Raw genomic sequence first — 22,294 nt, forward strand, 5'->3', positions numbered from 1 at the left:
CGTAGTATGCTCCTTGCCTGGCATTCACATTTCTTGGCCCATTTCCTCCACTGGGAGCTGGGATCCTAACCTCTCAAAGTGGGGACCCCCAAGAGGGTCTTGCAGGGTCGTGGGCATGGAGCTGGTACAGAGTGTATGTGCGGGGAGGGGTGACTGGGAACAGGGCCTGGGTGTCAGGATAACTGGGATGGCCTAGTGATCTCTGTTCTTTGTGCCGTGATTGAGAATGCAGGTGAACTCCACATAGTTGAAGTTGCCTTTCTTGTCAACAGGCACCTCCGGGTACAACTCACCCCTTTGCTGGTGTGTGAGGTGGTCACAGTGGTGGGCTTCCTGGATAAAACCTGAAGTTGAGGCTTCCTCATTGAAGTGTTGCAGATCACATCCTCAGGGTCCATGCGGTTCAGCTGCTCCCCAAACACAGTGAGCAGCATGGAGAAGTCAATGGGCCCTGGGGCCTGGCTCATCTCACCCTCTAGCTGTTAACCATGTGGTTCTTCCCCAGCGAGGCCGGGCCTTCCTTGTCAATAAGCCATCACAGCTCTGGGCAAACCCGTGGAAGACCTCCTTAAACATGAAGCTGGTCAAACTTCATGAAGACATTGGATGTGGCCCACTGTGGCCTCTCGGTGGTCTGGCCGTGGCCTACCTGCTGGACAGCTTGGCTTCCTGGTGCAGAGAAGGCGCTGGGCTGGGTATGTGGGGCGGGGCCAGCCATCAGGTGTGGGCTCTCATATGGCAATTCTATGTTTAACTTATTGAAGACCCACCAAACTGTTTTATACAGCCACTGCACCATTTTACATTCCCAGAAGCAATAGATGAAGGCTCCAATTCTTTATTTTTGTAGAGATGACCTCTTGCTCTGTCATGCAGTGGAGCATGATCACGGCTCATTGCAGCCTCCACTTCCTGGGCTCAGGGGATCCTCCCACCTCTGCCACCTGAGTCACTGGGACTACAGGCATGTGCCACCACACACAGCTAATTTTTAAATTTTTTATTTTTTGTAGAGATGGGGGTCTCACTATGTTGCCCAGACTGGCCTGGAACTCCTGACCTCAAGTGAACCTCCTGCCTTGGGCTCCCTGAAGTGCTGGGACTACAGGTATGAGCTACGGGGTTACAATTTCTTCACATCCTCACTAACAGTTTCTGCTTTCTTTTTCTCCTTCCTTCTTTTCTCTTCTCTTCTCTTTTGATTATAACCTTCTTAGCAGGTATAAAGTGACATCTCCTTGTGGTTTTCATTGCCATTTCCCTGTTGACTGATGATTTGGGGCATCTTTTCCTCCACCTATTGGCCACTTGAATATTTTCTTCAGAGAAATGTCTATATAAATGCTTTGCACATTTTAAAATTGGTTATTTATCTTTTTCCTGTTGAATTATAAATGTTCTTTAAATATTCTAGATGCTAGTCCCTTACCTGACACATGATTTGCAAATATTATCCGCCATTTTTTGGGTTGTCTCTTTGCCTTCTTGATAGTATCTATTTAACTTGAATAAAGTACAATATTTCTATTTTTCTTTGCTGCCCATTCTTTCGGTGTCATACCTAAGAAACTACTGCCTAATCCAAAGTCACATAGACTTGCACCTATGTTTCCTTCTAAGAGTTTTATAGTTTTAGCTTTTACATTAAGATCTTTAATCCATTTTGAGTTAATTTAAAAACATTTTAGGGCTGGGTGCTATAGCACATGCCTGTAATTCCAGCACTTTGGAAGGCCAACGTAGAAAGATCACTTGAGCCCAAGAGTTCGAGACCAGCCTGTGCGACATAGTGAGACCCCATCTTTACAAAAAAATAATTATCCGGGTGTAGTGGCACACACCTGTAATCTCAGCTATGGGGAGGCTGAGGTGGGAGGATCACTTGAGCCCAGGAGGTCAAAGGTGCAGTGAGCCGTGATTGCAGCCTGGGTGACAAAGTGAGACCTTGTCTCAAAAAAAAAAAAAAATTAATTGTGGAAAAAATACACGTAGCAAAATTTGCCATCTTAACAATTTTTGAGCGCACAGTTTAGTAGTGTTAAGTGTATTCACATTGTTGTACAATCAATCTCCAGAGCTTTTCCTCTTGCAAAACTGAAATTTTATACCTATCAAGCAACACCCTACTTTCCCCTCCTCCTAGCTCCTGGCAGTTGTCTTTCTCCTCTACTTCTATGAATTTGCCTAATCTAGCCACTTCATATAAACGTAATCATACAGTTTTGCCTTTTTGTGACTGGCTTATTTCACTTAGCATAATGTCCTTAAAGTTCATCCCAATAATAGCATTTGTCAGAATTTCCTTCTTTTTAAAGGCTCTATAATATTTTATTGCACCACATATTACCACAACATAATACCACATTTTGTTCATCCATTTATCCTCAGTGGACACGTAGGTTGCTTCTACCTTTTGGCAATTGCAAATAATGGAGCTATAGACATAAGTGTACAAATATCTCTTCGAGTTCCTGCTTTCTTTTTTATATATATATATATTCCAGTGGCTTTAGGGTTACATGTGAGTTTGGTTACATGGATGAATTGCACGGAATGAAGTCTAGGATTTTAGTGCACCCATCACCTGAGTAGTGTGCATTGTACCCAATAGGTAGTTTTACATCCCTCCCCACCTCCCAGCCTCCCCCTTTCTGATTCTCTATTGTCAATTATACCATTCTGTATGCCTTTGCATACCCATAACTTAGCTCCCACTTACCTGCTTTTAATCCCTTGAGGTATATACCAAGAAGTGGAAGTGCTGAAAAACATAGTAATTCTATTTTTAATTTTTTGAGACACTACCATGCTATTCTCCATAGTGGCTACACCATTTTTTTTTTTTTTTTTTTTTTTTTTTTTTTTTTTTTTGAGACGGAGTCTCGCTGTGTCGCCCAGGCTGGAGTGCGGTGGCGCGATCTCGGCTCACTGCAAGCTCCGCCTTCCGGGTTCACGCCATTCTCCCGCCTCAGCCTCCCAGTAGCTGGGACTACAGGCGCCCGCCACCTCGCCCGGCTAGTTTTTTGTATTTTTAGTAGAGACGGGGTTTCACCATGTTAGCCAGGATGGTCTCGATCTCCTGACCTCGTGATCCACCCGCCTCGGCCTCCCAAAGTGCTGGGATTACAGGCTTGAGCCACCGCGCCCGGCCGTGGCTACACCATTTTACATTTCCACCAACGTTGTACAAAAGTTCCAATTTCTTCACATCCTCATCAACACTTGTAATTTTCTGTCTGATTTTTTTTTAATAGTAGCCATCCCAATGGCTAGGAGATGACATCTCACTGTGGCTTTGCTTTGCATTTCCCTAATGATTAGTGATGCTGAGCACTTTTTATGTGCTTATTGGCTATTTGTTGTTTTGTTTTTATTTTTTCTCTCACCCTGATTGAGACATCATTGGCATTTGTATATCTTCTTTGGAACAATGCCTATTCAGTCCATTGCCCATTCTTATAGTCAGGCTGGGTTTTTTTTGTTGTTGAGTTATAGGAGTTCTCTATGTATTCTGGATGTTAACCCCTTATCAGACATATGGCATGTCGATATTTTCTCCTGTTCCATGGGTTGTCTTTTCATTCTGCTGATTGTGTCCTTTCGTGCATGAAAGTTTTAATTTTTTTTTTTTTTTTTTTTTTTTTTTGAGATGGAGGCGCTCTCTGCTGCCCAGGCTGGATTGCAATAGCGTGATCTCCACTCACTGCAACCTCTGCCTCCCAAGTTCAAATGATTCTCCTGCCTCAGCCTCCCGAGTAGCTGGGATTACAGGCTTGTGTCACCATGCCTGGGGAATTTTTTGTATTTTTAGTAGAGATGGGTTTCATCATGTTGGCCAAGCTGGTCTCAAACTCCTGACTTCAGGTAATCTACCTTGGCCTTCCAAAGTGCTGGGATTATAGGTGTGAGCCACCATACCTGGCTGAAAGTTTTAATTTTGATGTTCAATTTATCTATTCTTTCTTGTGTTGCCTGTGCTCTAGGTATCATATCCAGGAAATCCTTGCTAAATCCAAAGACATGACACTTCTCCTATGTTTTCTTCTATGAGTTTCATAGTTTCTGTCTCTCACTGAGGTTTTTGATACATTTCAAGGTAATTTTTGTATATTGTATAAGGTAAGGGTCCAACTTCTTTCTTTTACATGTGATATCAAGTTTTTCCAGTAAAAGTTAGTTTTTTATTTTTAACCAAAGCAGTACAACATATTTGGCTTACAAAGTAAAACAGTACAATGGTGTCCTAAAAGGCACAGACTGCATACATATTTAAAACAAGGCTCACTGGGACATTGACAGGCAGGGAATCTTCAGTGCTCACAACTCTAATTTTCTCACCTAGAGATGTGCCTGGGCACAGCTATTCTACAGCAGAAAGAGCTCCAGGAGAAGGATTCCACCCCATGCTGTTTTGCATGTTTATAGGGGAGTTGGAAAGTTGCAGGGAATGTTGAGTCAGTTAGGCAACAGTGGGAACCTCCTTGGGGAGAAGAAGCTGAGCTGAGGAGCCTCCAGAGTTGAGCTCTTTTTTTTTTGGTGGTTTTTTTTAATTAATTAATTAATTTATTTATTTATTTTTAATTTATTTATTATTATCATACTTTAAGTTGTAGGGTACATGTGCATAACATGCAGGTTTGTTACATATGTATACTTGTGCCATGTTGGTGTGCTGCACCCATCAACTCGTCATTTACATCAGGTATAACTCCCAATGCAATCCTTCCCCCTCCCCCCTCCCCATGATAGGCCCCGGTGTGTGATGTTCCCCTTCCTGAGTCCAAGTGAACAGACATTTCTCAAAAGAAGACATTCATACAGCCAACAGACACATGAAAAAATGCTCATCATCACTGGCCATCAGAGAAATGCAAATCAAAACCACAATGAGATACCATCTCACACCAGTTAGAATGGCGATCATTAAAAAGTCAGGAAACAACAGGTGCTGGAGAGGATGTGGAGAAATAAGAACACTTTGACACTGTTGGTGGGATTGTAAACGAGTTGAGCTCTTATTATCAGCCAGAGGCTGCTGGTTCTTCTGTTGAGCTAATTCAGACCTGCTCACTAACTTCTCGATAAATTACTGTAGGGGTGCAGAGGTGGAGGAAACGAAGCCCCAGGGCCATTCCAGTTTGTCTCTCTTTATATTACAAAGATGATAATTAAGAAAATAAGATTCTCTGCCCACCCACATCCACTAAATCCCACGCCCCAAGGCCAGACACTTGCAACTCTTTTAGCTATTTATTTCAGGATTATACTTCCATATTCTTTTACAATTATTTCTTGACTCACCCCATCCCTACCTTTTTGTTGTTGTTGTTACTTTACTTGCGGATTTTCTATTATACAGGAGAAAGCGTCAGCCTTTCTAAACCTTCTCCTCCCACATTCTTCTAGTCATTATATCGCCATTAATGCTATTATTCAGTACTCATTCATTAATTCATCAATTTTTTTTGAGAGCATACTATGTGTCAGGCACTACTGCAGGTGCTAGAGATTCATTAGTAATCCAAATAAAGTCCCAGTGTTGATGGAGTTTGTAACGATTAGTTAAATTATGTTCACTGATGAGCCAATTAATATGCTATGACGACATTTTTTTTCTTGTGTTACTTTCTGTTTTTCCTGAAGTTAATGATTACTTTTTGTTCGTTCACTTGCTCAGGTTTCTATGTACCCAAATCATTCTTCCTTCATTCTTCAATAGAACTACGTTATATAACTTCTCTTTCTTATTCCCCACCTGGTCAAAGGCACCAGGCAACCTATCAATTCCTCCCCACCTCCTCCTTTTCTTTTTTCTCCACTTTAAAAAATTTGCATCCATGTAGGTTTTAGTTGTTTCTTTGTTTTACTGTGATTGATTTTCATTCTTTGACCTAGGCACTCATTGATTTATTTCAATTTAGATACTCAGTGATTTACTTCCCTTCAGTACTAGGAAACTTACCAGTTAAAAAAAAAAAAAACCCAAAACAACTTCCTTTTCTCTACTTACAATAACATTCCTATTGATAAGGGCCAGGTGCGGTAGCTTGGGCTTATAATCCCAGCACTTTGGGAAGCTGAAGCAGGCAGATCACTTGAGGGCCAGGAGTTCGCGACCAGCCTGGCCAACATGGCAAAATTCCGTCTCTACCAAAAAATACAAAAAATTAGTAAGGCATGGTGGTGTGCATCTGTAGTCCCAGCTACTCGGGAGGTTGAGGTAGGAGAATGTCTTGAACCCAGGAGGCAGAGGTTGCAGTGAGCGGAGATCGCTCCACTGCACTCTAGCCTGGATGACAGAGTGAGACTCTCTCTCATAAAATAAAATAAAATAAAAATTAGACTTCCTGAAATGGTCTTCTATTTCTCTTATATGTTATCTTCTGTTTTCTATACTTTTGTCTTTGTTTCTATACTTTCTGGGAGATTTCCTAGACTTACTCTCCCAAATGTGTTATTGAGTTTTTTATGTAGATAGTCATATTTTAAATTTCTGAAAGTTATTTTCTATCCTCTGCTCTCTGTTGCTCCTTGTTTTGTATTATTCTGCTCTCATTCCATGGAGATCACTTTGATAACAGTTTTTATACTATCTCTTTTTTTTTTTTGAGACAGAGTCTCACTCTCTCGCCCAGGCTGGAGTGCAGTGGTGTGATCTCAGCTCACTGCAGCCTCCACCTCACAGGTTCAAACAATTTTCTTGCCTCAGCCTCCCGAGTAGCTGGGATTACAGGCATGCGCCACCATGCCTGGCTAATTTTTGTATTTTTAGTAGAGACAGGGTTTCACCATGTTGGCCAGGCTGGTCTCGAACTCCTGACCTCAAGTGATCTGCTCACCTCTGCTCACCTCAGCATCCCAAAGTGCTGGGATTACAGGTCTGAGTCACCATGCCGGACTTGTTTCCTCTTCTTCTAATGAAAGATGTCTAATAACCTTTCCGATTTCTTCTATGATAATGGACCATTCAGATTTTCCATTTTCTTTTGGGTCATTTCTGGTAATTCATATGCTACCTGGAAGTTACCCATTTCCTCTAGATTATCATATTTGCTGCCACATAATTTTGTGAAGTAAACATTTATATCTTTAATCTGTCCCGTATTCATGGTTGTATCTTTCTTATTCTTTTTATTTTTACTTTACTTTCCCCCTTTTTAATTTTTTATTTTAATTTTTGTGGGTACATAGCAAGTGTATATATTTATGGAGGACATGAGATGTTTTGATGCAGGCATGCAGTGCATAATAATCAGATCATGTAAAATCTGGTATCTGGCCAGGTCTGGTGGCTCACGGCTGTAATCCCAGCACTTTGGGAGGCCGAGGTGGGCTGATCACGAGGTCAAGAGATTGAGACCATCCTGGCCAACATGGTGAAACCGCATCTCTACTAAAACTAGAAAAATTAGCTGGGCCTGGTGGTGCACGCCTATAGTCCCAGCTACCCGGGAGGCTGAGGCAGGAGAATCGCTTGAACCTGGGAGGTGGAGGTTGCAGTAAGCCGAGATCGTGGCATTGTACTCCAGCCTGGGTAACAGAGCGAGACTGTCTCAAAAAAACACATAAATAAATAAATAAATAAATGGGGTATCCATCCCCTGAAGCATTTATCCTCTGTGTTACAAGCAACCTGATTATACTCTTTTAGTAATTTTTATTTTATTTATTTATTTTTCAGATGGAGTCTTGCTCTGTCACTCAGGCTGGAGTATGGTGGCATGATCTCAGCTCACTGCAACCTCTGCCTCCTGGGTTCTAGCAATTCTCCTGCCTCAGCTTCCCACGTAGCTCAGATTTCAGGCACCAGCCAACACGCCCGGCTAATTTTTGTTTTTTAGTAGAGATGGGGTTTCACCATGTTGGTCAGGCTGGTCTCGAACTCCTGCCCTCAAATAAATGATCTTTCCACCTTGGCCTCTCAAGTGCTGGGATTACAGGCGTAAGCCACTGTGCCCTGCCCCTCTTTCAGTATTTTTTAAAATGTATAATTAAATTATTATTGACCATAGTCACCCTGTTGTGCTACCAAATACTAGGTCTTACTCATTCTTTCTATTTTTTTGTACGTATTAACTCTCTCCATCTCCCTTACTTTCTCTCTTTTTTGCTTGATCAGTTTTCAATTTCACTTTTTATTGTTATTTTCATTTTCTCTTCTTCAATTTCTTTCTTTTTTCTTATTAAGCTAAATACGTAGCTCCTTATGTACTTAAGAGACTTTTTTGTGGAGTGGGGGATTAGGTTTAGGGTGTAATAGTATATGAATATGAAATATCAGTATATTAATATAAAAATACCAGTAAGCTAAGAAAATTCATTAGGTCTAATTAGCCAAACGTACAATGTTCAGTAGTCACTTCATATTCTTCTCTGCTTGTTTATATGTGTGCAGAAAATGCTGAGAGGTGGACTGAGTAGAAGTTCGGGGGTAGTTTGGGAGCTTCAGCAAGAGATGGCAATGGATGCTTATTAGGGGGCTGAGAGAAAATGAAAGAGGGAACTTCAACATCCTCATGGGTTGAGGCTTTTTGGTAACTTCCGGGAGATGAAAGTGTTCAAAGAGGGCTACTTGGGAGTTAGAAACAATTAAGTAATGGCAATTTAAGTCTGAATGGGAGGAGAACATTCCGCTTACACACACAATTAGTCTTACTATTATTCATTGATAATTTAAGAATAATCCTGGGGGCCGGGCGCGGTGGCTCAAGCCTGTAATCCCAGCACTTTGGGAGGCCGAGACGGGCGGATCACAAGGTCAGGAGATCGAGACCATCCTGGGTAACATGGTGAAACCCCGTCTCTACCAAAAAAAGTACAAAAAACTAGCCGGGCGAGGTGGTGGGCGCCTGTAGTCCCAGCTACTCGGGAGGCTGAGGCAGGAGAATGGCGTAAACCCGGGAGGCGGAGCTTGCAGTGAGCTGAGATCCGGCCACTGCACTCCAGCCTGGGCGACAGAGCGAGACTCTGTCTCAAAAAAAAAAAAAAAAAAAAGAAAGAATAATCCTGGGAATTATTTTATTAGGAAATGTCCAAATGTTTTTCCCAAAGTGTTTTCAAGGCTTAGGAAAAGATCATTAACATTATCATAGCTTATGAATTTTATCTTGTATTTTTATTATTCATAGAATCCTTATGATCTTAATTGAGGCATTTTTGGGGGAGAGGATATATATGTTTTTACCTAAGTTCTAATATTTTCTCAATCTTGTTTTGTCTTCCAGAAAACTGGAGAAAAGACAGCTTTCAGACCGGAATCTAATTTTTTCTCAGCATTTGGTTAGAAAAAACTTCAAACATATAGGAAATTTGTAAGACATCACAGTAAATGACTGGGTGTGGTGGCTCATACCTGCAATCCCAGCACTCTGGGAGGCTGAGGTGGGAGGATCACTTGAGCCCAAGTGTTACAAACTAGCCTGGACAACATGGTAAAACCCTGTCTCTACTAAAAATATAAAAATTAGCCAGGTGTGGTGGTACATGCCTGTAGTCCCAGCTACTTGGGAGGCTGAGATACAAGAATCGCTTGAACCCAGGAGGTAGAGGCTGCAGTGAGTGTCACTGCACCCCAGCCTGGGTGACAGAGCGAGACTTCATCTCAAAATAAATAAATAAATAAATAAATGAATGAATAAAAATTAGCCGGGTGTGGTGGTGCACACCTGTAGTCCACCTACTCAGGAGGCTGAGGTGGGAGGATGGCTTGCACAGCACAGCAGGTGGAGCCTGCAGTGAGCCACTGAACTCCAGCCTGGCCAACAGAGAGAGACCCTGTCTCCAAAAAATATAAAAAATTATAAAAAATAGAATAAGAAAGAGAGAAAAGAAAAAATAAATGTACAGTAAACACCCATATACCCACCACCCAGATTCTATAATCAGAACCTAATTTTTATTAGCTAGAATTAGTATTTGCCTAGACCTACAAGTGATATTGAGTAGTGATAGCTCTACCATAATAACATAGACGTACTCTGTTTCTACTGGTAAGCCCAGTGCTTCATAAGAGTTTTGTACTATGGCCAATTTCATGAGTGTTTTAAACAAGCCAACACAGGTCAACTGTTAGCTGGGTGGAGGAGCTTCTAGAGAGTTCTTCCCAGCTTAAAGAAACAAAATTTCAAAGCCATCTGGCATGTTGCCTAAAGACACCTACAGCTTTTGGCTCTTAGAAGCAGGTGATGTCCATAAGCATAACCTTGGATTTCTGGTTGTGCAACAAGGAGCAACTGCCACCTCTCTGGGGCAGAAGGTGACAGAGACAGTGACAAGAGAAGGGGTAACTGGAATTCATATCCCTTCACATCAGTTTCACTGAAAGTTCCACCCTGCAATTGGTGGCCACGGTCCTGTCAGAGAGCCCTGTCCTCTTCTACAAATTCACACAATCTTCGGTATGTTTTCTAGAGCCATTAAAACTTTTTTAAAAGGAGCACTGTTATTTGAAATCTAAGGAAAACTGGCAATCATCTCTCTAAGTCGGTTCCAAGTACGGTGTATATATATCTCAAGCCATAATAATTACTTCATTTTGGCAAAATATCATCTATCCTTGGCTTATTTCTTTTCCTGGAAAGTCTTTGCTTAAGAACAGACTCAGGAGCAAAGGATGTGTGCTCATAGGTAAGCTAGCTCCTTCTCACAGAAAAACCAACCAAAAAACAAAACCAAAGAAGAACCCTATTGCTTCTCAGCCTTTTGGCTCCAATCAAGCATAAAAAAGAGGCTTTGTGGTTGAATGAAATCCATACCATATTCATCCTGTTAAAAACGGGTGTTATTTCCCCAAATGCTAAAGCTCTTTAGGTCAGCACTGAATATGCAATTTTGTGTGTGTGTGTTTTTTTTTTTTTGAATTGGAGTCTCACTCTCTTGCCCAGGCTGGAGTACAGTGGCACGATCTCGGCTCACTGCAACTTCTGTCTCCCGGGTTTAAGCAATTCTCCGACCTCAGCCTCCCAAGTAGCTGGGATTAGAAGGCACTCACCACCATGCCTGGCTAATTTTTGTATTTTTAGTAGAGATGGGAGTCTCACCATATTGGCCAAGCTGCTCTTGAACTCCTGACCTAAAATGATCCACCCACCTCAACCTCCCAAAGTGCTGGGATTACAGGTGTGAGCCAACACCCCTGGCCTGAATATGGGATTTTGAACAGGAATGGAGTACTTGGGTGAATATGAAAATAACACATTTAGAATGGGGCTGGTATTTTTAAATTCTAAAAGTTTTGTTCTCTTTTGCCTTTCTGAATACATGACCATCCCTCTAGAACAAGGATCAGCAAACATTTCTGTAAAGGTCCATTTAGTCAATATCTTTGGTTGTTACAAGTACTCAACTCTGCCATAGTAGCAGAGAAGCAGCCGTAGACAACACAAACAAATGAGCTTGACTGGATTCCAATCAAACTTTAGTTATGGACTGAGATGAAGACTACATCAGCTATACCTGCTATACTTTGCAACTGTTTCCTCAAAGGTAATCTAGTTCTCAACCTTTAGACACCTTTTATTCAATTCATGAAACTACAGGATTACAGACAGTCACACTGAGCCTGAATTTTCACTATAATTTTAAAAGTAATAGGTAGGGTAGAGGTTAAAAACTTAAGTTTTAGAGTCAGTCAGATGTGAATTCAAATCCAGACTGTGGCTTTCTTAGTTGTGTGATATCAGGTAAACTGAAGAATGTTTCTGTTTCTTCATTTGTGAAATAGGGAAATTGTTTTGAAGATTAAAATAATGCATATCAAACTCTTTTTTTTTTTTTTAAACTGAGTCTCAATATATTGCCCTTTTGGCTCACTGCAGCCTCAGCCTCCCAGGTTCAAGTGATTCTCCTGCCTTAGCCTCCCAAGTAGCTGGGACTACAGGCCCATGCCACCATGGCCAGCTAATTTTGTATTTTTAGTAGAGACGGGGTTTCACCATGTTGGCCAAGCTGGTCTTCAACTCCTGACCTCAAGTGATCCACCCTCCTCGGTCTCCCAAAATGCTGGGATTACAGGCATAAGCCACTGCTCCCGGCCTGCATATCAAACTCTAAACCCAGTGCTCAATAAGGCACACAGTAAATGCTCAATAGATGTTAATTTACTATCATTAGTCACTGAAGTCATTGCTAAGTAATGATTATTTTTATTTGTGTAGAAATAACATCCATGGCCAGGTGCAGTGGCTCCCACCTGTAATCCCAGCACTTTGGGAGGTCGAGGCAGGTGGATCACCTGAGGTCAGGGGTTCAAGACCAGCCTGACCAACATGGTGAAACCCCATCTCTACTAAAAATACAAATAAAATAAAATAAAATTAGCTGGGCGTGGTGGTGGGTGCCTGTAGTCCCAGCTACTCCAGAGGCTGAGGCAGGAGAATCACTTGAAACCGGGAGGCGGAGGTTGCAGTGAGCAGAGATTGCGCCATTGCACTCCAGCCTGGGTGGCAGCTTGACTCCTCTCAAAAAAAAAAAAAAAAAAAAAAAAAAAAACATCCATGACATTTGGTGTTCAGTAGTCCATTTCACTGATTATATACCATTTTGTAACTAGGAAAATTTCCCTAATGTCATGTTTGTTTAATCTGAAGGCCCTGTGATTAACGTGATATAATAATAGATGGGTTATACAGCAGGCTCCTTGAATGACAGCTGGCTCCGTCCATCTCTGCACCACAGGAAGGCAGGAAATAAGTGTATATTTTTATCTCTAACTTGCCACTGCCACTACTTTTACATATCTGTGGGCTAATGGCATTTGTGCATATATATTTTAAAAATTAATATTTATTAAAGCACTAAAAATGAGTTCAGATGCTTTATGGAAAGTGGCACATCTCATTAGACAGTGTTCAAGCAAATGCAATTTTATTTCAAAGTTCTTTTTTCTTTACAGGTAAGACATAGTATAAACGGCAAAATTCAAAAGGTGCGGAAGATTCTAGTATGGTGAAAAGCAAATTTTCTTTCTCTCCTCCACTCCTAGTCCCAGTGACCATCCTAAGAAGCAACCACTTCCAGAGATGCACCCTACTCATACTCTTTTGCACTTTATTACTTAGAATACACGGGAAATTTTCCACGTCTCAGCAAATACAGCTGCCCTGTACTCTTTAATGGCAGCTTAGTGTTCCCGCAGAGGGATGCGCCCCATATCATTCACCCAGCCCCCAGGGACGGACTTTTAGGTTGTTTCCAGCTGCTTGCTCTTACAAGCAACATTGCAACGCTGCCGTGTTACTTTTAATCTTCTTTATCTTGTGATTCCGTCCTGCTTTTCCTTCCAGTACGACTGCAAAGTGACTCTGCGGGGCTTTCCCGAGTGCCCTCGCCCCAGACCTCCGCGAGTTATCTGTGGAGTCACCAGGTCCTGCTCCGCATTGTTATTCGAAGTCTCCCCGGGACAGCGGGGAGCGGGCGGAGCTGCGTGTCCCGGCCTGCGCATCTGGGCCCAGGCGGGCGCGCATCGCGCTCGGATTTCGAGTGGATAGTGCATGGGAGGCGGCGCTGCCCTCCGTTATGCAGCGCGCGTGCAGCCGCGATGGCGCTGCAATCTGCGGTCTGGGGCCCTGGTGTGAAACTCCCGCGGAGGTGCTCCCAGCCGCGGGCCGCAGCTCGCCGCTGCACGGAGGGAGGTGTCTAAAGGTGTCGCTTAGGAACAGGCACAACCCAGGCAGCCGGGCCCCAGAACAATGGGTGCTTTCAGTCGCCCCTTCAGATGCCTGGCCCGTCACCATGGCAACCACCCATTATTGAAAGTCAGAGCCGGTCCCCGCCTTAGACGCTCTCCTCCCGGGCTCCCCTCCCCCGCCCGCCCCGCCGTATGGTGTGTGTGCCACTGGCAGCTGTTGTCAAAAGAAGGCACCTCTTTGTCTCCAGGGGATGAAAGCCATTTGGTTTCCAGCGCCACCCTTTCTCTCCTCCCGGCAACTCTTCTCCGCGCCCAGTCCCCAAGGCGCCCCTGGATGCGCGCGCTCGGCCCCGCGCCCGCCACCCGCGCTGGGTGCTGGTATCCTCCCCATCACTCAGCCCAGAGCCGTTCTGCCTCTGCCTCAAACTCTCAGAGTCCTTAGAAGTCTCACTCTCAAGATTAGTGTCCCAGCGAGGGGAATCCGCCTTGGAAATCGCGGCTTCCTTTTTGCACGCCGCTTGCTGAGTTCCAGGGCGAGCCAGATCTCCCCTCACACCCAACAGCACCACCTTCCGAAATCAGCGGCTCATTACCGCCCAGTCCCAGCGGCCGGCGCAAGAACTCCTCGCTGGACCGCATTCCAGGCTGGGCCCGGTCCTTAGAATAAGGACCAGTTGTGTGTCTCCCTGTCGCTGGCAGCGGATCATTTTCTGGTTGAAGAAAAGACAAAACGACTAGGGAAACAATAGGACCTGTATGTTTTTCACACAGTTCTCATTCGAAATGTATCATGATCATATTTTTAAAGGTCTGTGTTACCTTTCATAAATACCTAAATATGACTTACTTTCTGTTGTCTGAGGAGGAACTTGATAAACATTAAAAAGGCAAGAATATCTTTGGTGGTCATGTGTCTGGGATGTGGGGTTCACCTATCATCTGCCACAGGGATCCTAAGATGAGAACAGATGGTGTTTTCAAAACCTATCTGGAAATAAAAGAGGTTACGGTGCTGAGAGGAAGAGCAGAGTCCAAGAGGAGGGGGCTGTGAGAGGGAAACGCGGAGAGAGGATAAAGCTGGGACTTCCAGCTATTCTGTAAAGACACACTTTAGATGCTGTGCGGGTAGGAAAAATAGAGGAGTCATAAAACTTCACTGATACTGAAAAGTGTAACTACTAGAGGAAGAAATTTAAGGATAATTTGTTCAGAACTGAGACTGTATTTTCTAATAAAGTTTAAAAATAATTACCAAATGATAAACACATTTTTAAAACTTTGTAAACGCTAAAAGTATGACAAAGAAAAGCAGATGACCAATGAGAGGTAAGTTGTTCTGGTCTTTGCGTCCAACCAATATCAGTTCCATTTGATAAACAGGATGCAGGCAAGTCTGACACACAGGAAACAAGTGTTTGCAAAGCTCAGGGGTGTGTTTCCCTCTGCGTACAAGTGTTATCTGAGTAACTATCTAGAAAATAGTAAGTATGTTACCCTGAAAACGTTTCCTGACAGTCCAACCTCTTTTCTTTTCCGATAAATTCTGGAGAAAATTCTGTCATTCTTCCATGAGATTTGATGAATATTTCTCCAGTCATTTCAAATGAGGGTTTATTATGCAGTGTCAAAATTTGAAACGCTAGTTATTTAATGTGATGGCTTTGGTATAAAGTGCGTAAGATTCTTATTATCAAGTAAAAGCAATTTTCCATATCTGATGGTAATCTGTCTGATTTTTAACCAATAAATGCGTCATTTTATTTTGTTGAAGTCACACATGGAACTATGTAGAAGTGAGCGCCACAAGACTCAGGGGCCACCATGGAATGAAGACGGAGGCCAAGTAGACATTGCTCCGGAATTCTATTCCTGCGTCCTCTGGAGCACCTCTGCTTGATCTTTTTTGTTTCTTGGTTGATTGGTTGGTTTTGTTTTCAGAGATAGAGTTTTGCTCTGTTGCCCAGAACAGTCATGAACTCCTGGGGTCAATCGATCCGCCCACAGCTTCCTGAGTAGTTGAGAATACAGGTGTGTGCTGTCTCACCCAGCTCTTCATCTGTTTTCTATGAAACCTTCCATTTGTCTAAAATATTTCCCTTAATTAAAATAAAAGTTGGCCAGGTGTGGTCGCTCACACCTGTAATTCCAGTACTTTGGAAGGCTGAGGCGGAAGGATCCCTTGAGCCCAGGAGTTCAGGACCAGCCTGGGCAATATGGTGAAACCCCCATCCTTTAAAATAAAAAAAATTAGCCAGGCATGGTGGTGCACACCTGTGGTGCCAGCTACTCTGAAGGCTGAGGTTGCAGGATGACTTGAGTCAAGGAGGCATAGGTTGCAGTGACCAGAGATCATGCCACTGTACTTTAAGCCTGGTCAGCAGAGCCAGACCCTCTCTTAAAAAAAAAAAAATGACCACTAGAATTTTAGAGTTGGGAAAGATCTTACAGATAATAGTTCAATCCTCTCATTTTAAGACCCATGAGACCCAAGGACCTCCCGAGGTAAACTCCTGAGGCCACACTGCCAGTTTGTAGCGATGACCTTGTGATTGCTTGTCATCCCCACGATGCTTTCAGACATGACCCTTACCCTGGCATCACGTACTGTACCTTGTTTTCACAATGGACATGTTTCTGTCTTGTTTTCTAACAAGATTAAATAAAAGGTGGAGCACTGTGGCTTGTGCCTGTAATCCCAACTCAGGAGGCTGAGGCTGGAAGATTGCTTGAGACCAGCAGCTCAAGGCCAGTCTCGGCAACAGAGCAAGACCCTCAAAAAAAAAAAAAAAAGAAAAAAAGAAAAAAAAAATTTAAGTAAAGGCTATCTTGTGGACCTTCCTGTTTTCCAGTCCACCTTACCTAAGCCCTTCAATTCCAGACCTTAATTAAAATATTCACTCTATTCACTGATTGTAATCACACTGTTCACTCCCACTGGCTGTGGATTGCTTGTTTGTTAGTTGCCTATTGGATATCCATTCTCCTGTCTTCCTTATTCACAGAATCCATTTTGGAAGTGGCAGTGGGGGCAGTAATGTGCCCAGCTAAGAACAATCCCAGGACCTCTTTTAACATAATATTATCTGAACAAGAGAGTACTAGTGGAATTCAGGAAAAGTTCCTTAAAGGGAGCCAACTCAGTTGGCTCATGCCTATTTGCTTTTATCTTTTCTCTTTTCTGCCTGGAATATAGCTTGATGCCTGGAGCCACAGCAACAACGTTATGAGCATGAGGATGAAAGCTCCACCCCCAGGAAGGGTAGAATGACAAGCTAAGAGATGTCTGAGTCCATGATGGAAGCTGCCATTCCAGCTCTGGATTTATGAACTTCTTGACTTCTCATGATGTGGAGAGAAAACTAAACCCCTATCTTGTTTAAGCCAGTGTTATTTGGCTTTTCTGTTACATGCAGCTAAGCATAATCCCCATGGGCTCCCATTTAGGACAAGAATAAAGGAGAATTAGGGGGCCTGGCACAGTGGCTCACACCTGCAACCCTAGCACTTTGGGAGCCGAGGCAGGCAAATTGCTTGAGTCCAGTTCGAGACCAGCCTGGGCAATGTTGTGAAGCCCTGTCTCTACAAAAAAAAAAAATAGAAAAATTAGCCAGGTATGGTGACCACACACCAGTAGTCCCAGCTGCTTGAGAGGCTGAGGTGGGAGGATCACTTAAGCCCGGGAGGTGAAGGCTGCAGCAGTGAGCCAAGATCACGCCACTGTACTCCAGCCTGGGTGAGAGTGAGACCATGTCTCAAAAAAAAAGTAGGATTAGGAATTCAGTTTTTTAAGGAAACTTATTAGTTACTCATCTAGTAGCCCGTACATACAAATCACAGGGCTATAGTATAATAATTCATTCACTTAGTCTTGTAATAAAATAATCTCTTCTCCCAACCCCCTGCCTCTGGCTACTATATGTGTATGTCTCTTGTCCAGATGCTATTATAGATCCATGTATGGTAAGAACTAAACTTTCAAGTGCGACCTTGACATTCTTGAAGATCACAGGGCCCAAAGGCTTGTGAATTCCCCTCATCTCACCAGACATCCCTGGCTAATTCTGTCAGCAGGACAAGCTGCACCCCATGCAGTTCTCAACCTATTGAGCTTCACCCTCCCATTAGCCTGTGAAATAATTCAAACAAACCAATCACATGCTCCAATGGGAACCAAGGGCCATCCTGCCCTCTTGTATTTACCAAAGCTGCCTCTCGGGGTTTGCTCTACTCCAGAATGCAGCCCCCACAGTCTGCAATCTCCTCCTCCTGCAGCTGTGAGTTTACATTGTGAATAAACTGCTGTCAACCTCATCCGTCCAGGGCCAGGTGTCATGTGTTTGGCCATCTTATACTTTTTAGGGCAGGGATCCCCCTCCTTCACCAACAGTGGAAGGTAATCACAACAGTCCATGTAAGCCACATTTATTTAAAATTTTAGATTCAGGGGTGCACGTGCAGGTTTGTTACATGAATATATTGCATGATGCTGAGGCTTTAATGATCCCGTCGGCCAAGTAGTGAGCACAGTACCCATAGGTAGTTTTTCAACCCTTGACTTCCTCCTTTCCCCCTCTTTTGGGATCCCAGTGTTTATTGTTCCCATCTTTGTGTCTGTGTGTACCTAACATTTAGCTCCCACTTACAAGTGAAAACATGCAGTATTTGCTTTTCTGTTTCTGCATTAATTTGCTTAGGATAATGGCCTCCAGCTGCATCCATGTTGCTGCAAATGACATGATTTCACTCTGTTTTATGGCTACATAGTATTCCACGATGTATATGTACCACATTTTCTTTATCCAATCCACCGTTGATGGGCACCTAGGTTGATTCCATGTCTTTGCTGTTGTGAATAGCACAGTGATGAACATACGGGTGCATGTGTCTTTTTGGTAGAACAATTTATTTCCTTTGGATATATGTCCAGTAATGGGATTGCTGGGTTGAATGGTAGTGCTATTTTAAGTCTTTGAGAGATCCCCAAACTGTTTTTCACAGGGCAACAAACATTTATTGAAATATCCTGGGTGCCAGATTTATGCTAGGCAATGACTACAAAGGTGAGCAGGACAGACATAGTGCCTGCCCTCAGGGGGCATGTACTCTAGGGGGGAAGACTGACAAAGAAGAAGAGACCACAGAGAAATAAACACAGTAATTACAAGCTGTGATGGGTATTATAAAGAATAGAGACAGAATACTTAGGGTGGTAGAGGAAGAGGAAGATGGGGGGTAGATTTAGACAAGGTGCTTAATGGAAGACTTCCTGAGAAGGTACCATAAAGGAAGACTTAAAGGAAGAACAGGAGCTTCCAAGCAGAGGAAAGAGCATATTCTAGGCCCAGAGCTGAGAGTGGGGGTGAGTGGTGGAGAGGTGTGGCAAGAGATTCAGCTGGAGAGATGGAGAGGACAGATAACTGGTAAAGGTAGTCGGGTGTGGTTGCATGCCTGTAGTCCCATTTACTCTGCAGGCTGAAGCGGGAGTATTGCTTGAGTCCAGGAGTTCAAGGCTGCAATGAGCTATGATCACACCACTGCACTCTAGCCTGGGCAACACAGTGAGACCCTGACTCTAAGGAAAAAAAAAAAAAAAAGAAGTAAAGGCATTTTTGATTTAATGCCATCGGAATGCATTGATGGGTTCCAAGCTGCACATAACTGTTTACAGTTTTAAAAGTTCACTTTTGCTGCTGTATAGAAAATGAATTGGAGGGGTGAGAGTAGAAATGGGAAGCCAGTACAGCAGTGATTATCATCTTTCAGGGAAGTGGTGATGGTGGCCTGGACTAGAGTGATGACATTACATCGGAGAGAGCCTGAATTCTTGATGTACATTAATGATAGAATCTACAGGGTGTGCTTCTGATTACATGAGGGGATGAGGGTAATGGAGGACTTGAGGATGACTCATGGGTTTGAGTAGCTGGGTGGATGGTAGTATTGTTTACTATGCTGGGGAAAACAGTTAAGGTTGGAGATACATTGAGAGCTGTCATCATTAAAACAGTAGTACACTCATGAAGCCATCCAGGGAAAGCGTAGAGAAAGAACCTTGGAGCGTCTGCTAACAAGCCACAGAATAATGCCATGCCCCTGAGGCAAGAGTGTGGCCTCATGATTGGATATTCTTATGGTTAATCAGCTGGAGAAGGGACCATTTGGTGCAATAATTATGTCCCTCAGGAGACTGGAACCAGGAAGCCAGCCTGAGGCCACCAGGAGAGGGAGGCTGCTGTCTCCTTGTCAGACAGGGCTTGGATTTCAGGAATTTGAGATGGCTTCCTGGGGTTCCTGGGTGAAAGGAGGTACACAGCACCCCTGCCCCCGGAAGCAGGTGTGCATCCCATAGAGACATCTAAGATGCCAGGATTGGATTACATTTGTGAGCTACATTTTTAGTTGCATGTTACTCTTTCTGCTCACTTCCTGTTATCTTCAGGTCTTTTTTTTTTTTTTTTTTTTGAGACTGAGTCTCGCTCTATCACACAGGCTGGAGTGCAGTGGCACGATCTTGGTTCACTGCAAACTCCGCCTCCCAGGTTCAAGCTATTCTCATGCCTCAGCCTCCCAAGTAGCTGGGATTACAAGCGGCCGCCACCATGCCCGGCTAATTTTTGTATTTTTAGTAGAAACAGGGTTTCACCATGTTGACCAGGCTGGTCTGGAACTCCTGACCTCAACTGATCCACCCACCTCTGTCTCCCAAAATGTTGGGATTACAGGCATGAGCCACTGCGCCCGGTCTATCTTCAAGTCTTTAAACAAGCTTTGGATAAATGTCCATCCTAGTTTCTGCTCTGCCATAGAAAATTAAACAAACAACAAAAAAATAGTGTGTCTAAATGCCATTGAAGAGTTAAAGGGATACTGACCTTCCCAAAACCACTATGGTGGTGGGAGCTGTAGCCAGCAGTGAGAGGTCCCTAAGAGGAAGGTGGGTCTCTTTTTCTAGAGTAGGGTGTCAGGTTCAGTTTCTCCTCTCCACATGGACGGGCTCCTTTCATGGCCAGGCTTGACGGAGCTGGTTTTGATTTTTTTTTAGATGGAGTTTCCGTCTGTGGCCCAGGCTGGAGTACAGTGGCGCGATCTTGGCTCACTGCAACCTCCGCCTCCTGGGTTCAAGCGATTCTCCTGCCTCAGCCTCCCCGAGTAGCTGAGACCATAGGCGCACGCCACCACGGTCAGCTAATTTTTTTTTTTTTTTTTTTTTTTTTTAGTAGAGACAAGGTTTCCCCATGTTGGCCAAGCTAGTTTCGAACTCTTGACTTCAGGTGACCCACCTGCCTCAGACTCCCAAAGTGCTGGGATTGCAGGTGTGAGCCACACCGCCTGGCCTGGTTTTGATAAGGGGAGCAGTCTGTTCTTTAACTCCTCCCTCCACTTGACTGTATGTTCCTTGAAGTAACATAGAGTACCGCATCTTTGTACCCGCGGTGTCCAGGAGGTTGTAAGCACTCCATCACTGTTAGTTTAATAGGTGATTGTTCACTAGACAGTGTGAGACAAACACTATGGTTTCCCAAAGAGCTTAGAATCCAGATTTGGTCAGCAGATGCACACACTGATGCATGGCAGAGTGTGCCCGCTCTGTAGGCTACATGAAAGAGCCGGGAAATGCTCTTTGATCACAGAGGAGGGAAACATTACTCCCAGTGTGGGAGTATGAAGCTTCAAACAGACTTTGTGGAGGAGGAAACATATGGCTGGGCCTTGCGGGCTGGAGCGAATTTCCAAAATAGAATTAGAAAAAGACAAACATGTGCCAGGTAGAGGGCTCTGTGAGAAGTGGGGTATGAGGAGAAGGCATTCCATTGCTTCAGTGCATGACCGGTAATGAGGTGTGTTGCAAGGAGAGCATACGTGTGAACAGGGAGGAAGTGGCAAAGCCACAGAAATGACGTTGGAGCTCTGAAAAAAATGTCTTTCTGGGTGGGCAAGGCCCTTCTTGTCTGGGACCAAAAATTAAATAGAAATAAATAAATAAATAAATAAATAAATAAATAAATAAATAAATGGTTCTCAGTGAATCCTGATAGCTGGGATTGACTTTTTATGGTAGAAAAATTTCTCAGCTGTTAAACACCAGAATGGTTTGTCAGTGGCAGCTTTAGAAAATCTTTCCCTAGAGATTTTTATGCACAAAATAGACTGACTTATCGTTTGTCAATGATTTCCTGTGGCCTCTCTTAAAGTCATGGGAAAGTATTATATGAGCTCTCACATTCTATGTTACTTGATTCAATTCAACAAATACTTGAGTGTCAACTTGGCTCATGCCCCCAGGCATTGCTATATGACTGGATTCATACACCCTCCCCTCAAGGGGCCTCTCTTCCAGTGATCCCCATCTCAATGCATGATGCTTCCATCCACGTTGTTGCCTGAATTAGAAACCTACTCTGCCTCACCACCGACATTCCACTAATCCCTAATCCCTATCTTCTCTGGAAGGCATCCACTTCTCTCTAATCCCTGCCTCATGGCTCCAGGCACAAGCTCTCTCCTAGGGATTGCTGCAATTGTCTAAATGACCTCCCAGCCTCCAGGCTCAGCCTGTTCCAGTCCATCCTGCACACGTAGTCTTTCTGAAATGGAAATCTGAAAGCGTGCCACTCTCCTGCTTCACGTTTCTTCAGTGGGTTCCTGGGCTTAGAGATAGAAGGTGTG

The 22,294-nt window shown here is 43.6% G+C and overlaps 1 long non-coding RNA gene across 2 annotated transcripts; it reads left to right on the forward strand.

The window, feature by feature from the left end:
• The first annotated feature begins 278 nt into the window (after positions 1-278).
• On the forward strand, positions 279-10,843 carry LOC135964527 (uncharacterized). Of its 2 annotated transcripts, none has more exons than XR_010577012.1 (3): positions 279-695; positions 1,014-1,108; positions 9,225-10,843. It is a non-coding gene; the product is annotated as an uncharacterized lncRNA (long non-coding RNA). The 2 variants fall into 2 exon arrangements; XR_012416397.1 differs by having other exon boundaries at positions 279-423.
• Positions 10,844-22,294: the final 11,451 nt, after the last annotated feature.

This window comes from Macaca fascicularis, chromosome 8 (assembly GCF_037993035.2).
Source record: "Macaca fascicularis isolate 582-1 chromosome 8, T2T-MFA8v1.1".
In the NCBI taxonomy this organism is placed as follows: Eukaryota; Metazoa; Chordata; class Mammalia; order Primates; family Cercopithecidae; genus Macaca; species Macaca fascicularis.